This window comes from Ursus americanus, chromosome 14 (assembly GCF_024610735.1).
Source record: "Ursus americanus isolate L20-20 chromosome 14, mUrsAme1.1.p, whole genome shotgun sequence".
In the NCBI taxonomy this organism is placed as follows: Eukaryota; Metazoa; Chordata; class Mammalia; order Carnivora; family Ursidae; genus Ursus; species Ursus americanus.
Window position 1 is genome coordinate 22,431,087 of NC_142140.1, and position 17,286 is coordinate 22,448,372.

The following is a 17,286-nucleotide window of genomic DNA, read 5'->3' on the forward strand; positions in this document are numbered from 1 at the left end:
TCTGATTTCAGGGTGGGGTCTGGAAGTCTGCATTTCTAACAAAGGCTCCAGGGCTGCCCCTTCTAGATTACACTGAATATTAAAGAAAGTGGATTCTGCAACTTGACTTGCTGGGTTCAAATTACATTCTGTTACCACTCATAAGCTGTGATCTTCAGTAGATGAGTCTCTCTGTGCCTCAGTTTCTGATCTAGAACATGGAGATCAAATGAAGTATTCTCTGTAAAATAAATACTATTTAAATGTCACGGATTATTAGTGTCACTTCACTTGGAGAAGGGAGAGGGGAAGAGGGCTTAGCATGGAGTGCGAGTCAAAGAAGTCTTAGCTGTACTTTCATAATTTTTAAAATAACAAAGTATTCCAGTATCGGCATGTGTGCGGATTTCCCTCCTCCCCCATGCAAGCAAGTTACATAAGAAGTCGGATTAGTTACGCCTGTGTTATGCTCAGGGCGGCAAAGGAAGCCTGTCTGAAAACTGTTTGGGGTCCTTGGATGGAGACAGCCTCCGTGGGGACCGTTTTTGATGGGGAGCCGAACCCTAAATTCCACTCTCTTATGCAGGGCTCTCTCGGCTCTCAGGTATTCGGAAAGAATACCTTTCCCCAGCACCTGCGGAGTGGTGGCCACAGTGAGGCGCTCGGGAGAGGCGCTGGGAGCCGAGCGGGGGCGAGGCGGGGAGGGCGACAGAGCCCGGGTGCGGGGAGGGAAGAGGGCCGGCCCACGTGGACCACCGAGGGCCCGGCCAATCAGCGCTGCCCGCGGTGGGCCCGGCCTCTCCCGGCCCGCGCGCCTACAGGCTGGGCTCCGCACTGCTAGCTGCGCGCGGCCCGGACGGGGCGCACCGACCCCGCGTGAGGCCGCAGCCAGCCCCCAGGAGTGGAGTCGCGCCGGCGCTTCTGCAGCCGCTGCTTTTCTGCGGCAGTTTCGGACTTGTCTTCGGAGAGACCTGGGAACTTTCCCAGTGGGCCTGCGGAGGCGATGGGCCACTCCCGGGGCGCCCGCGGGGAGGTGGCTCGGTGAGCATCCTCCGGCTCCAGTGTGGACATCCGCGCCTCGTCCTGGACGCGCCAGCCCGACTTGGCTGCGGCTCTAGTCAAGTAAGAAGGGTTGGAAGGGCAAAAGAGGGGTTTGGGGAGACGGGGTTGGGGTGGCGCTGGACCCAGTGCTCAGTCTCTGTCTCGTGGGCGGCAGCTGCCTCTCAGGCTGATACCGACTTGACTCGGCTCGGGGCACCCCCCCTCATCCCGACGCTCTTGAGTGCGGGGGTGACCTCCTGTGTGGTAGTTGGCTTGCGCCCCGAAGTTGGAAGGGGCGCTCCTAAGTGAGGGTGCGTGGCTGGGGCCGGGCAGCGGCCGCTGCCAACTTCGGGGTTCGTGTTTGCCTCTCACAGATCCCCGGGGTGCTCCGTGGGGTCGAGAGAGGCCACTTTGGATCGGTATCGGGATGAGGAGGGGCAGCGCGAACTCGCGGCGAGCGACTGTTTTGGAGAAGCCGGCCTTGGGGTTTCATCCCGTGGGTCTGAGCCCGGATCCTTACAGGAGCCAGCTTAGCCAACACCTGAAGCCCTGGGTGCGGGGGGGCTCTTGCTGGAAGGACGCTGCATGCACCCGGGGCGCATCTTCCAGCTGAAGCGCTAAACTTCCCGCCCAAGTAGAAAACTAGAGCGGCTCTGGAAGTTCCGTCTCTTCCCCCTTTAGGCACCTCGGATTTGTCCACAGGCCGGAGTGTCTACGTTGCTTCCCTTCTTTTTCAGACCTTCTCTTGCCTCGTTTGCCTTGTCAATCCGCTCCTGGAAGGAAGGGCATCTTTAACCCTAAACTCGGGGCTTGCGAAGGAAGGGAGGTGGAAAGCCTGGTATCCCGCACCTAGGGAGGCAGCCGAAGCCAGCGCGGTGCCACGAGTGCGTTTTTCTCCTGAATCAGTATCATTTAACGTCTGGGGGTTCCACGGACGCCACCGAGAGCCTTAGCCTAGCTATGATTCAACTCCCAGAAAGATGTACACGCACAGCTTCGTGGACTCGCTGAGAACCACCCATGTGCCCACATCCCTCCACCCCATCCAGGATTTAAGGACCCCCGTTGGCTAAGCGTCTGCATCCCTGTACTCTTTCCGCTTTTAACTTTTCTATGGCCGTCCCTCCAAGACTAGCAAGGTTGATATGATGTGACAGGCGATCCCGGTGTGTGGGGATGGGCGTGTTCAAAGCCTTGGTCGGCTTCTTTCTCTAATATCCTCGCTATAGGGATTATCCACACCAACCCGAAAATTCCACGTGCACACCCAGACACCCACACCTGCCCAATCACAATATAATCAGTGTTTTCCACCTGGTCATTCTTGAACAGATGCATGACTTAAAAAATTCTTCAGCAGCTCGCTGTGGGTTTACAGTGACAAGCATTCCTGCTAAATTTGTGGTCATACATCAGTGCACAAGCCTAACGCTTCCTTTGGATTGGAAATACAGATCTTAATAAGGCAGCAGGAGAACAGTTTTCAGAATCATGACTAATGATGACTTATGTCCTCCCAAACTGACCGCGTGAGATGGCATTGCTCATTTGTGCAAACAGCTTTCTTCATATGTGTGGACATTTCTTGATCAATAATCTCATAAAGCTGTATTGCAAGGTTTCCTTTCTCAGTTCTGCTCATTGTTCTGCGTTGTGTGACTTTTCTGTCTTCCCCCTGTGCCATTTTAACTACCTTTGACACCTTAAAATTTATTACAATGTTTTAAGTCACGATTTGACTTGGCCAATTTTCCTTGTTGAAGACAAGAAAGTTGCTATTCCCAGAAAAGCAATAGCTGCTTTTTTTTTAGTTCACTTATTTTTTCAATGACTTTAATTTTTTTAACTTGTCTCCCAAACACACACACAAAAACCTTACAACTATCTCTACTTAATTACTGAATATTTTTCGTTGGAGGCAACATTTCCATATTTCTAGTACTAGAATGTTCTAGGTCACTCGAATTTCAATATTCATTTTTTGCTTTTTTTAGAGATGTGTATTGTTTGATGACCTAGTTCCATTTAGTCTAAAAAAAAAGTCTTTGTCCCCCTAACTCCTTTTCAGTGGCACATAGCCTTTCTCTAATAGCTGCTTTCATCTGCACAGCTTATTTATTGTTACACTTAATATACTTTGTTATGTAAATGACGTGTTGATGCATATGATATTAAAACTGCATTCACTGGGGATTAACGCATGGGGATGACATCATCACCAGCCAATCCTCTATCTGATTTGAACATGCATTGACAAGAGTCACATTATCATATTGAGCAAGGGTTTCTATATTGCCTGTGATGAATAAGAGAAAGAGGGGAGTCATTTTGGCTCTTTCCAACTCTCACTTAGCTGCCCAGTTGGAGAGTTTTGGGGATTTCTATGCTAAGAAGCTTAGCTTAATAAAATTCTCAGATTGCAGTTTATAGATCTCTTTAGAATTTGCAGAAGTATGTTTCCCCCCCTTATGCCTTCTTCTTTGGGAGTTTTTTGCACTACATTTTGGCTCTATTTCTTTACAAATATGGAGAGACATCATAGTAAATGGACTATTGGGTTTTTTTTTTTCCTCAAGATAGACGGAACATCGAGATGATGGATTCATTTGTATACACGTGAGCATTTCATCAGGTGTTGAATAAGTAAATCTGCTAAGATTAGCGGAACGACTTCAAGTCCTAGAGCCAATCACAGAGGACCGGGAGGTCACACAGTGGACTTTCTCCTAATTTGTTAGAGATATATAGGATTGAGGGTGAGGGACAGGCAGGAGGAAAAAGACGTCCACAAAGGGAGTGGCGGAGGGATCTTGACCCCCTTAATCACTTCATAGCTATTTGTTTTGAAAACATTATTAGAAAAAGCTCCTTCCTAGCAGTCCTTACTTACAGACATAGGCTTGAGTTACACTTTGTAATCATAGCCCACTCAGTTCATGATCTCTGGCATCCTCCCCCCCACAACAAGATAAAATTAACTTTGGCTCCCCATCTATTTGATATCTGTTGGAAAAACAAAAGAGAACTCTCTGTGTTTTGTAGCTACTAACCCAGCTAAATTCATTTTCTTCCATAAAGTCAGTGAACAGGGCTCTTGTGTTTGTGTTTTTTTTTTAAAACAAGTTTAATTACATAATCTGGTTTAAAGAAAGACTCAAAGGCTCACAGAATTTTAAATCTGGAGAGTACATCAGGAGTTCAGTATTCTAAAAGACTAAGGGTAGAAGGTGTTAGGACTTAAATGCACTACGGTGTAAAAAGAACTGGGATCCTAACTTCTAGCCCAGTGCCCTTTCCTGGCTTTTCTGATAAAGGCCTGCAGGGTGGTGTTGGGATGGTGGAAGGACGCCTCATTTCAGCTGTCTCTGCAGAGTAGGACCTCTCTCACTATCAGGGATCAGTGTGTTAGAATATTAGGCTGGTTGAACCCAGCTCAGGGATTTGACAACTGTATGCACCAGCTAGCTTGGGCCGCTTGCTAGTAGCTGTCCTAGTCTCTGCAATCACAGAAGAGACACTTAAAGGGGTGGTGGCAGTGGAAAAGGATGGGATCCAGTGACTTAATTTGGCCCTATTTGAGCACATGGAAAGACACAAATGTTAAAATGAAGATAAGGCGTGATGTAAGGTTTGAGAGCTCAGAATATTAATTTATTGTGTGATCGTCTCCTCTTTCATACTTTGTGCTTTTCAGTTGCTGTAAAACCAAACTGGTAATTTGGAATAAAACTCTATTTTCTGGCATGGTTGAGAGTAATGATAACGGTGCCCTGCCTTTGTTGAACAGCTAGTGTGTGTCAGGTGTAGAATGTTGATGTTAATGAAACATTAACATGGTTAATAAATGGGCTTTCTCTCTATGAATGAACTACCGATGTCCAAGGAGTCATGAACCTAAAACCATGTTGAATCTTTTTTGGTCACTCTTTTCAGTTCAAAAGATGTCAAGATCTTATAGCAGCAAGTCATTAGCATGAGCGTAGATAATTTTAATTCAAAAGTATGGTGGTGTCAGATATTAGGGAGTTCTTGTTAAGAAAATGTTAAAAAATAGCAAATAAAAATAAGATGCTTCCTATATTTAGAAAGATAGATAATAAAGATGTTACTAATTTGTCTCCGTTCATAAGACTGTTTGTAGTACTATTAGGGAGAAGAATAAAACAACTCTTTTAGAAAAATGCCCTTGTATTTCTTATAAAGAGAAAACACTAGGCTTTTTTTTTTTTTAAAGAAAAATATGGCATTGCAGAAAAAATAACCTATGTGGGTTTTTTTGATTGTTTGCTTGTTTGTTTTTTGCTGTAAGTTGATTTCAAACTAGAAAGCAATTGAACATTTCTGCAGCATTTCACTTGTTTTTACTAAAGGTGGAACTGTCCACAGCCGGAGTTATTATTAGTTTTTAAAGGAGGATTGCATCTGCTTGAATTCTCTGTTTCATATCTATGCCACATGTCCCAGAGTTTTCTCTGAAAATTCTCAGTTTTAGTTCTTTATTTTATTCAATTTTATTTCATCTTTTGCCTAATGAATCATGAGAATACTGATGAGACTTTGGTCTGCCATCGGTACTTCCCTCTGCATCACTGGGCCGAAAACTCAGACTCTAGACACAGGGCTTCTAATAATCAAAGAAGGTTTCCAGCAAGGAAGAAACTTACAGACCATCTAGGGCAGTGATTCTCAACTGGGGGCAGTTCTGCTCTGTAGGGGACCTTTGCCAACATCTGGAGACATTTTTGGTTGTTACAGCGTGGGAATTAGATTGTAGTGTGTAGAGGCCAGGGGTGCTGTTAAACTTCCGATAAGGCATAAGGCAGGGGAAGAAACACTGATCTAGGGTGACTTTTGGGGCCCAGACCCGTGAAATGGCTTATCCAGTGTCCCCAGCTCCCTATTTTTGGCAAGGAACTGAGGTCTCTAATGCATACACTAGGATTCTTTTCATAACTCTAAGCTTCTGTTTTGAAGATGTCTTTTCTTTTTCATTTCTTTAATTTATAAAGATAATACATGTGTGGGGTAGAAAATTCAAACACTGTAAAGAGTATAAAAAGGAAAGTGAAGAACCCAGTTCTGCCTTCGAGCTAATAATACCTTTTCATATTTCAATACATATATTTCCAATTCCCCCCTTCTGCCTTTGTCCACAGAGAGACGTTGAGACCAAATCATTTTAGATAAATGGGGTCATATATCGTAAAATCTGGACTGCTTTGTTTACTGGGCAAAGGGCCACGGGGAGGCCTTTGGTGCACCCATGGCTGGGAAAGGAGTCTGGCGTCATCCGGACGACATCCATGTGGTCAGGTGAAATCCCCTCGATTATGAAGACTTCCTATGGGGTGGTGGCCCTTTACCTGAGTTCATATGAGACTCAGAGGCACTCTGGAGCCGTTCTGGGAAGGATGACAATTCGGTGAAGAGAGCTCTAGGTCCTTCTTTTTCATGGCTGTATGTTTTTCTATTTAAAAATGCATCTTCCTACTGGTCATAAAAACACCCGAAGTTAAAAAGCAATTTTGAGTTTCTTTATAATGCATTCCTCTTTGCCAAAGACAGCGAGTTTCATAATGTCAGTGCCAGAATACATCCTTCAGTTCGATTTTTTATTATTGGTGTCCAGTTTAAGATTTTAAGTAGTTTGAAAGCCAGAAATATTTTATACAGTGGGGGCGTTTAATTAAGGCCATCCCAAACTACATTATTGGGGTAAATTCTCTGCATATATCAGTGGGGCAACAATTCACGGGGGCCTGCAATTTCCGTTACTATTTAAATCATTTGGCAGCTCTTCCAGAAGCATCCAGATTGTAATGTAAACATCTGTTACCTTTTCTCTGCTTTCAGAACTGATTATGCAACCCGGCTTCACATCCGAGACACAGCTTTCTTCATCTATATTTTTGGATTAATTTGTTCTCAACACACGCACACACACATGTACGCACGCACATGCATGCACACATCCACGGACACAAATCAAAAGAGCCGTAAAATTGGTTACCATGGGTCCAGTCCTCCCAGGATAAAACTCGAATGTTCTCCGCACGCTGTCCTGCTCTTTGCAGACCACTGGATCTGCTCAGGAGCACGGAGCTCCATTCAGCAAGCTGGGGGATGGCTGGGAGTCTGTCCCCTGGTATGCTTGTGTGCTGAATTTCCACTCGCCTCAGCTGGGCAGATTTGGGGAATGAGCTGGTTAACATTTAAACATCCCCAATAAGGCCATGTAGTACCAGTGGGCATAGCGGTAGGTGGGAGTAGGCAAGGCAGCATTTAAATGGAATTGGACGTTAGATAGCAAATGTCTCTTTCATTAAAGTTTTCTGCAGGTATTTACCATTTTCACATTAGGGAATGCTGGTTAAATATTTGCTTTGTTAGCCTTTCAAAAAATCATAGTAGCTACAATAGCTATCATTTGCTGAATAAGGATGTTGCTGGGTACTGTGCTGTTTTATTTGCTTTTTATTTTTTAAAGATTTATTTATTTAACTGAGAGAGGAAGAGCATGTGGGGGGAGGGGAAGAGGGAGCGGGAGAGGGAATCCTCAAGCAGACTCCCTGCTGAGCAGTGAGCCTGACCTGGGGCCCAGTCTCCTGACCCTGAGATCATGACCTGAGCCAAAACCAAGAGTCAGTTGTTCAACCGGCCGTGCCACCCAGACATCCCTATGCTAAGTGTTCTAAAAAATTGCACTAGAATACAGACAACATACATTTATCTACTTAACCCTTTTTTTTTTTAAAAAAAAGGATTTTATTTCTTCATTTGAGACAGATAGCATGAGCAGGGGGGAGGCAGAGGGAGAGGGAGAAGCTGACTCCCCGATGAGCTGGGAGCCTGATGTGGGGCTCCATCCCCAGGACCCCAGGATCATGACCTGAGCCGAAGGCAGACACTTAACCATCTGAGCCATCCAGGCACCTCTTAACCATTTTTAAAAAATTTTTATGAAGATTTTATTTTTAAGTCATCTTTACGCCCAGCATGGGGCTTGAACTCACAACCTCAAGATCAAGGGTCATATGCTCTATCGACTGAGCCAGCTGGGCACCCTGCTATTTAACCCTTTTTAAGTGCGTAGTCCGGTGGCATTAAGTGTTCACACTGTTGTGTAGCCGTCGCCACCATCCATCCCCAGAACTCTGTTCGTCCTGTAAAACTGAAACTCTGTGCCCATTAAACAGCAGCTTCCCTATCCCCCCTCCTCTCAGCTCCTAGCAGTTAATTCTTTTTCTATCTCTAAGAATTTAACTGTTTCAGGTACCTCACTGAAGGAGAATCATACAATATTTGTCCTTTTGAGACTGGCTTATTTCACTTCACATAGTGTCTTCAAGGTTCATCCATGTTGCAATGTGTATCGGAATTTCATTCCCTTTTAAAGCCGGGAAACATTCCTTTGCATGTGTAAATCCCATTTTGTTCATCCATTCACCGATGGAGGTGGGCTGCTGCTACCTTTTGGCTACTGCGAATAATGCTCCCAGGCACGTGGGTGTACAGATATCTTCTTGCGTCTCTGCTTTCAATTCTTTTGGGTGTGTGCTCAGAAATGCAATTGCTGGATCATATGGTAATTCCATTCTTAATTTTTTGAGGACCCATCGTACAGTTTTCCATAGAGGCTGTATCATTTTACTGCCCTAAACATTTTTATGCACTATCTCATTTAGTCCTCCCCCAAGCCTTATAAGGCAGAGCCATTGTCCCCTTTCTGTACACCAGGAAAGTGAAGGACGTTGGACGGAGCCACACTGGTGGCTGTGGCAGGAACCACAGTTTGAACCCAGGCAGTTTGAACCCAGAGCCAAAGCTCTTACTTGATCATTCATTCTTCTAGTTCAAGAAAGAGCCACCGAGTGCCTCATGTGCACGGCGCACGTGTGGTGGGGGAATAAGAGATAAATAACAAATGTGTTATTGTGAGGAGAAGCTCTGGAAGTCCTCATCCTGCCATCCTAAGGAATTTGATTAAGACATGGAGCTCCCGTGGGCCACACTCATTGTGACATTGGTATTTGGTCAAAATAATAAGAGGCCGGTAAATAGACACGTGGTTATTTTGGCTGTTAATATTAGTGCTGCCTCAGATCCTCTGGCGATTAAGAACCGTGCAGCTCATGGTTTTTAGAATGCCATGCCCATGTTTGCTTCTCATTGGAGGTGGGGGGTAGCGGTGGGTGTAGACAGTACAAAGAAATAATCGAGATCAAAATAAGCCTCAGGTAGGATCTGAGTGATGATTGCCTTTTTATTTTACAGAGACAGTAGGCAGAGGACATGGGCATCTTTCCCACCAAAAACACAGCTTAATGGACTTATTGCAAAAGAAGGCACGTTGAGTCACTTTATAGAATTAACAATTGATCAGTTTTGTGGTTGCCGAGTCCTTTATAAGCACCCCATGTTTATTCATTATTGTGATTACACAGTGGAAGCGGCTCTGCTTGATGTGATGAGCAAAAGCAAGACGCTAAGGCATTTAAATACACTTGAAATTAACGTTTGCACAAATAGGTGTCTGATAGGGTATTCTAATTTGATTCTAAAGCCTAGAAATAAGTCTGTAGCTAAGGGGGTCCTCCTGGGAATCCTAAGTCAGATGTGTGTAGCTCATTTGCAAGGTTTCTGTGTTATTTAAAAGGAAAATGGAGATGTTTGGAACACATCAGCCCCACGTCCTTCGTGGGTGAGTAGGGGGAGGGGAGTACCAGTAAGCTTGGCTGTTGATACTGGCCTAGCATATTGGGTTACCCTTTAGGACAGAGCAGCCGGCTCCAGTGTTCCCGATAGCAGGGGAAACAGCAGCCTGTCCTGATATACACTCGAACAAAGTGCACTAATCATCCTATGCAAGTATTAATCAGAGAAGGAAAATACTCCTCAAGTCTGAAAGTTAAGGTCACCCTGAGAAAAAAGACTGGCAGAATTCCTAGAAAACTCTGTTTCTTCAAGACATTTGATTCCAAATTTACTCTCTTCACATTTACAAAAGACTCATGATCCCAAGTGTAAACTCAGTTTCTGGTTTGATGTGCAAATACTTCTGAACCACAGCATAAATAGAGCCGAACTTACAAGCAGTTGACTATATCCTTATACAAGTTGCCAAGTCCTCATTTACTCAGAAGTCAGTAATGAGGAGAGATGAATATAGGGTTTCTGACGATTGCAAATTTGTTTTGTCCTCTGAATGTTCTGGATTTAAAAAATCTATTTCATGTTATCAGTCTTGGTTGGTATGCTGGTGTCCCAATTCCAGTTTTATTACAATGCTTTTTATTGAAATGTAGTTGGTGATTGGACAAGTCTATACATTATGCTGTACTCACCCCAAGTGTAGCTGCCCTCTGTCACCCTACAACACCATTACAATAGCATTGACGTATTCCCTACGCTGTATCTTTTATGCCCCTGACTTACTCATTACATAACTGGAAGCCTGTATCTCCCGCTCCCCTTCACCCATTTTGCCCATCCCCCCAAGCCCTCTCCCCTCTGGCAACCATCAGTTTGTTCTCTGTATTGTTTCTGTTTTATGTTACTTTGTTTCTGTTTTGTTTTTCTGATTCCACATATAAGAGAAATTATATGGTATTTGTCTTTGTCTAACTTACTTCACTTAGCATAATACCCTCTAGGTCCATCCATGTTGTCACAAATGACAAGAGCTCATTCTTTTTTATGGCTGAGTAATATTCCATTTTATATACACACACAGATCTTTATTCACCTATTGATGGACCCTTGGGTTGCTTCATATCTTGGCTATTGTAAGTAATGCTGCAATAAACATGAAACATAGGGGTGCATATTATTTTTGAATTAGTGTTTTTGTTTTCTTTGGGTAAATACTCTGTTGTAGAATTACTGGACTGAATGATATTTGTATTTTTAATTTTTTGAGGAACCTCAATACTGTTTTCCATAGTAGCTGTACCAGTTTGCATTACCACCAACATTGTGCAGGGGTTCCTTTTTTTCTCCTACAGTTCTTCCTATTTTCACTTAGACTGGAGCATAAGAACCATCTGGAGGGTATTGTTAAAGCACAGATTCCCAGGGCTCACTCTCAGAGCTACTGGTTCAGTAAGTCTAGGATAGAGCCTGAGAAGTTGCATTTTTGACGAGCTCCTCCAGAGCACTGATGGGGTCAAGCCTATGCGTCACACTTCTTTTTACAGTTCATCTTTCAGAGTTAAAAAATTCTAGGAGGGACATTTTCATACAACAAGGTTGTTTTGATGAGGTTGTGAGTTTCTTGTTTTGTAATACGCTGGTTACGTTTGTCTGAACAGTATAATTCTGAAGATCAATTTAAATCACTGAGTCCAAAATACAAATACAAAATACAAAGTCCAAAAACAAAAATAAATCACGGAGTCCAAACACTGAGATGTTGTTTGAATCAGTGGTCTATATGAGAAACCGATTTTGATAATGCCCGCAAGTTTCTTTCAGAGTGTAAGGTGTCTTTTCTGCAGTTGAGAACTTTTAGAATAAGAATCCTATAGTTGTTTAAATGGATGTTGAGGCGGTTTGGCTGTACATAGCGCGTAACCAGCATATCACCTACTTCTGTCATCTGGCTGATGTCTGTAATGATCAGGAAAAAAATGTGACTTCTATTTTCATATACTTAGGGTCTGATTTAAATTGTAATCCTCTGGGCAGGTGACACGCAGGAATTTCGTTTTGGTTCCTGTATAGTTAAGACTCAGCAGATGTTAAAAGCTGATGTGGATTTAAGATTTCATCCGTCCTGGGAATAATTGAAGATTTAGTTAGGACCGGGAGATGGAGTTGCAGACAGAGTTATAGGGCTTGAGGGGGTACGGAAAGTTTTTGCACAGATGCCTGGCTTGGTGTGCTCTCTTACCACTTAGAGGAATAAATGATCATCTGTGTTTGCTAAAATGAAAAACTTTCAGTGGATTTTACTTTGTCTTGCACTATTAGCAAGAACTTGAAGTTTGCAACCCAGAGTCTCTTCTGAATGAAAAACAAATTTTGAAGAACTTGATTTTTAAAATCTTTATTCATTTTTTTTAAATGGTGGTTTTGTGAGAATTTTTTGAGATAGTCTGACTTATAGAAATGTGTGGGTGTGGGCAGGAAAGGTAGCCTTGGCAGCCACCAAGAAGAGTGGCTGGGCTGGGTCAGAGTCACTTAACCTCCTCTGTCTCCAGAGCTGTGTTTTAATTACATGGCTGGTTTGCAGAACCATGGTGCTCTCTCGAAGGCCGTGGCTGTTGCGTATGACTAGGTTTGTACTAACATTTCCTTGGGACTCATCCGTCACTGTTGTCCCTTTGGCAGGTTTCACTTTGGTTATCTTTGCCCAACTGTCAAAATCCTACAGCTCTCCTCCCTGGCTGCCTGCCACATGCCCTTTGTCCCCCTGAGTTCTCAACTCCAGACATGTAGAAGATGAGGCTTCCAGGTTGAGCGGCAGACTGGGGCACGACAGAAGCTAGTTGACATGGAAGACAAAACAGCAGAAGCGTCCAAACAACCAACTTGCCCTAATCTAATTTTTTTTTTAAGAACAAATATCCACTTAAAAAAAAAAAAGCATGGCATTTTATTTACTGTCAAGCCTAGAACGTGTGGATAGGATGCTCTGCTGGCTGGGAATGGCGGGTCAGTGCTATTACAGCGGCTATTGTATTCTCTGGACAGTGACGCCCCCAGTGATAATATGGGATCACAGCATCCAGCGACCTTGTGGAGGCCCCACTGGTAACATGCAAGTGGTAAAAAAATAAAGGTAAAACTGCAGTATGATTAACAGTAAAGATCCCCTTTAACGACCCCTCCAACCCATCTCTAAACCTCTCCCCAGATACTATTAAGAGTTGGGCTAATATGATTCTGCACATATTGGAAATACATTATGTCTCAAAGAAACCCCGACATGAGGAGGGAGAATGGACTGATGATGTGCTGGTAGACTTTCTTTAACCATTTGAAGTTCATTTGTCAGTGCTCACTGATCAACAGAAGTCAGAAGCAGCTCTGTCATTTTACGTTTGTTTCAAAGTATAATGTGGAAACATCAAAACATATTAAACTTCTATTTGTGTTATTTAAATTATGTATGTTTACTAAATATGCAGTGTTGTGTGAATTTTCTCACACAATTTACGATACATCAGGTTCAATAATTTGCCCTGTTTGCTTACCTTTAACCTGGAGTCGTATCATGTTGACCATACACAGCTCTTGTCCATTTCTGTAATTGCCTAACTCTTGTTAGGAATGTACTACGTTTTATTAAGTTGTTCCCTACAGGTGGATACTCAGATTTTTCCTTTTTTCTCTGTTACAGAGAGGAGTATGAGAACATTCTTTTTTTTTGTAGGTATAGTTGACATACAATGTTATATTAGTTTCAGGTGTACACCGTAGTGATTCAACAGTTATACACATTACAAAATGCTCACCATGGTTAAGTGTAGTTAACATCTGTCAATACAAAGTTATTACAATGTTATTGGCTGTACTCCCCGAACTGAACTTTTCATCCCTGGGACTTATTTATTTTGTAATTGGAAGTTTGTACCTCTTAATCTCCTTCACCTATTGTGCTCCTACTCTTTTCCATAGTAGCTGCACCAATTTACATTCCCGCCAACAGTCCACGAGGGGTTCCCCACATCTCTTTTAAGGATTTTATTTAATTATTTATTTTAGAGAGAAAGGAGGGGGGAGCATGTGTATAAGATCAGGGGAAAGAGGAAGGAGAGGGAGAAGCAGACTTCGTGCTGGGTGTTGAACACAACTCAGCTTGATCTCGGGGCCTTGAGGTCATGACCTGACCTGAAATCAAGAGTCCGATGCCTGACTGAGCCACCCAGGGGCCCCGAGGGTTCCCTTTCCTATGAGAACATTTTTAAACAAATTTATACCTTACACTGAGGTGCAGTGTTTACTGTTTAAAGCCCTCTCATAATTACATGTAGTTTTGTAGCCATTTACTAGTGTTTTTTTTTGAAGTCTACCCAGAAGAGCCTCATTAGATGATGTGTTTTATTTTTATTTTTAAATTATTTTTTAAGATTTTATTTATTTATTTGACACAGAGCACAAGCAGGGGGGGAGCAGAGAGAGAGGGAGAAGCAGGCTCCCCACTGAGCCGGGACCCCGATGCAGGACTTGATCCCAAGACCCTGGGATCATGACCTGAGCTGAAGGCAGACACTTAACTGACTGAGCCACCCAGGTGTCCCTAGAGGATGTGTTTTATAGTGTTAGGTTGCTTCAGAATGCATCTGGAAAATGCAGGATGGCAGAAAGTCTCTTTCATTATTATGTTCTCTCAGAATTAAGATATGTAACTCCAGAACTCATCAGGCTTTGGACATAATAGGTAAAAAATCTTACGAGTTCCAATAGAACTTTCTGCCATGGGGGAGAAAATTCTAAAGCCTGTGTCATCCATTATCAGAAGCCGCTGGGCCACATGGGACTGTCGAACACTTGAAATGTGGCCGTTATGACCAAGGAACTGAATTTTAAATTTTATTTATTTTAAATTAATTAAGCTCTAGATTTAAATAGCCCCTTGTGTGTAGTGGCTGCCACTTTGGACAGTGCAGGGGGACGGTAAAGTCTGTCAGAGGAGGTCCAGTCTACTATTTTACTTTACTCCCGAAATGTTTTAGTAAGTGACTCATCAGGAGATGGAAATGTAGTCTGTTATGTTCAGAAAGACGCCCAAGACTCTTTCAGTGAAAATAGAGAGATGAATAATCTACTGAAAACAGGACGGAGTTGTTAAGATTTAGCAGGTGTTTTCCTTCCCTGGTTCAGACTCCTGTCTGCTCTGCCCTGGCTGGGCTGTGTGATGGGAGCCCCGTCATTCTACTGGGGCAGTTCTTTGTAAAGTGAATTGATGGCTATGTAAATACAGCCATTAACCTCAAGCACCTCAGACAGCTCCTTGGGCGCTGTAGTTCTCTTGCCCTTGAAAAGGCTGGTTGATGGATGCCAAGATATTAAAAAAAAATTTTCTCTCTCTAACTGTTAGAAACACTAGACCTTTTAAGCTATAGGCCAAAGGAGCCTGTGAAATTGAGGGCCTACTAGGTGTAAATACTGTGGCAGGGGTTTGGAATTCTGTTATTGCAGAGGGATATTATATAGGTTTATTCTAGATAGATAAGAAATAGGGCCCTGTGTATTTGTGGGTGCATCTTCTTTGAAAAAATATACACACTGAGATATAATTTGAAAGCGCTGGTCAAAGGAAGTCTGTGGAAAATTTGCTCTGAAAGCAAATGGAGTTTTATAATTCTGAAATTTCATATATATTTTAAAATTAATAGCATGTCTTGCTATTAAAAATACCTTCCCTTTCTTTTCTTGGAAGATAATTGTAGGAGATGGAATGGGGGTGGAGACAGACAGAAGATAGATAAGATTCTCACGTTGAAAATGCATTTGGCTGGGGAGCCTGGCTGGCTCAGTCAGTAGGACGTGCAACTCCTGATCTCAGAGTTCTGAGTTCAAGCCCCACGTTGGGCGTGGAGCCTCCTTAAAAAAAAAGAAAGAAAGAAAATGCATTTGGTTGTAGGAAAAGTAGCAGTTGTATAGAGGTAGGGCCAAAGGGTGACAGTTGCTGGGGGCTTGATTTTCTTTTCTTTCTTTTTTCCTTTTTTTTTTTTTTTTTAAAGATTTTAATTTATTTATTTGACAGAGAGAGAGACAGCCAGCGCGAGAGGGAACACAAGCAGGGGGAGCGGGAGAGGAAGAAGCAGGCTCCCAGCAGAGCGGGAAGCCCGATGTGGGGCTCGATCCCAGGACCCTGGGATCACGCCCTGGGCCGAAGGCAGATGCTTAACGACTGAGCCACGCAGATGCCCCTGTAGTCTTGATTTTCTGATGTCATCTGACACCTCTTCCCCTTGCTTATTCTCCCTATAACCACCTTGGGCATCTCTCATTTCCTAGAATGCCTAAACTTGCTCCTTCTTCCACGACCCCATACTTGATGTTCCTTTCCTTCGAATGTGCATCCTGTTTGTTTCCTTTTCTTTGTTGGCTGGCTCCTTCTCAGTCCTTAAATCTCGAACGTTACCTCAAGTACATAAATCTCTTACCTACTCAGAGCAACAGCAGTCTGGCCTCCTATAAAGCATCGGTGGGTGTTTCCAATTGCTGACTAGGTGGAAATGCTTTGAAAACTGCAGGTTAGTGTATAAATGCACCCTGTCATTATTCCTGAAGTTCTGCCAAAAGCCACATTGCCTCTGCCAAGCCGTAGTGATCTTCCGTAAGGCTGGGCATTGGTGTGAAAACGCAGAGGTGTTGAATTCCAAGTCTGGGCTTCTACTTTTCCTTCTGATCCTCGGTGAATGCCATTGCTTCCCTGAGCTTCCCATCTTTCCACACTGACACACAGGGGCGGAAGGCTGTGATCTTGCTCTTGGGTTTGGGTGAGCTAGAAACATACACGGTTTTATAATTAAATTTCATAGAAGACAAAACCTGAAAATTCAAACCATGCAACACCTTAGTCTCATAGTAAGGGCAGTGGAGATACTGTTTACATCTGAAATCTGTTATTATGTTAACATGATGAGGAATTATGCAACACTGACCAATCCGAGTCTTCCGAAATGTTCCCTGAGGTGATGAAAGGCACCATATTGGATAATCTAACCTTTCTTTCATTGACTTAATCATTGATCGTTCACCTTTACAGAGTGTATACATACAATACAGGGTTGTGGAAGAGATGCTAGTTGCCTACATAATATCCATTTTCCCCTTTCTTTCCTAACACTCTGATTTCTAGTGAGGCATGTGCTATACAGAATCCTGACTCTTTCACAGCCTCTCTGGCACTAGGCTGGCCGCGTGAGATACATGTAGAAATGTCAGATGGTATTTCTGTGGAGTCTTCCTAATATCGATAGTGGAGCCCTTTGTGGATCTCTAAAGTCCTGGAATGTGATGTGATAGTTGGTTCTCCAGCAGCCATCTTGATCTGTGAGGTTACCTTGAGGATGATAGGCCGGTGGGAAGAAGGCAGAACGGAAGGAAGCAGTGGGAGGCCTTGATGATTGTGTAGCGCTCAAGTACCCGCCTTGGCCTGTGTACCACTGGACTTAATTTTTGTAAAAGAGCAAATCGCTTTGTGTTGAAGCCTTAGATTTGTACATCATTGTTATAGGCAGTGAACTGAAATGATACAAGCAGAAGGTTAGCCCCCAACTCTTAATGCGTTCACCACATGGTAGAAAGATT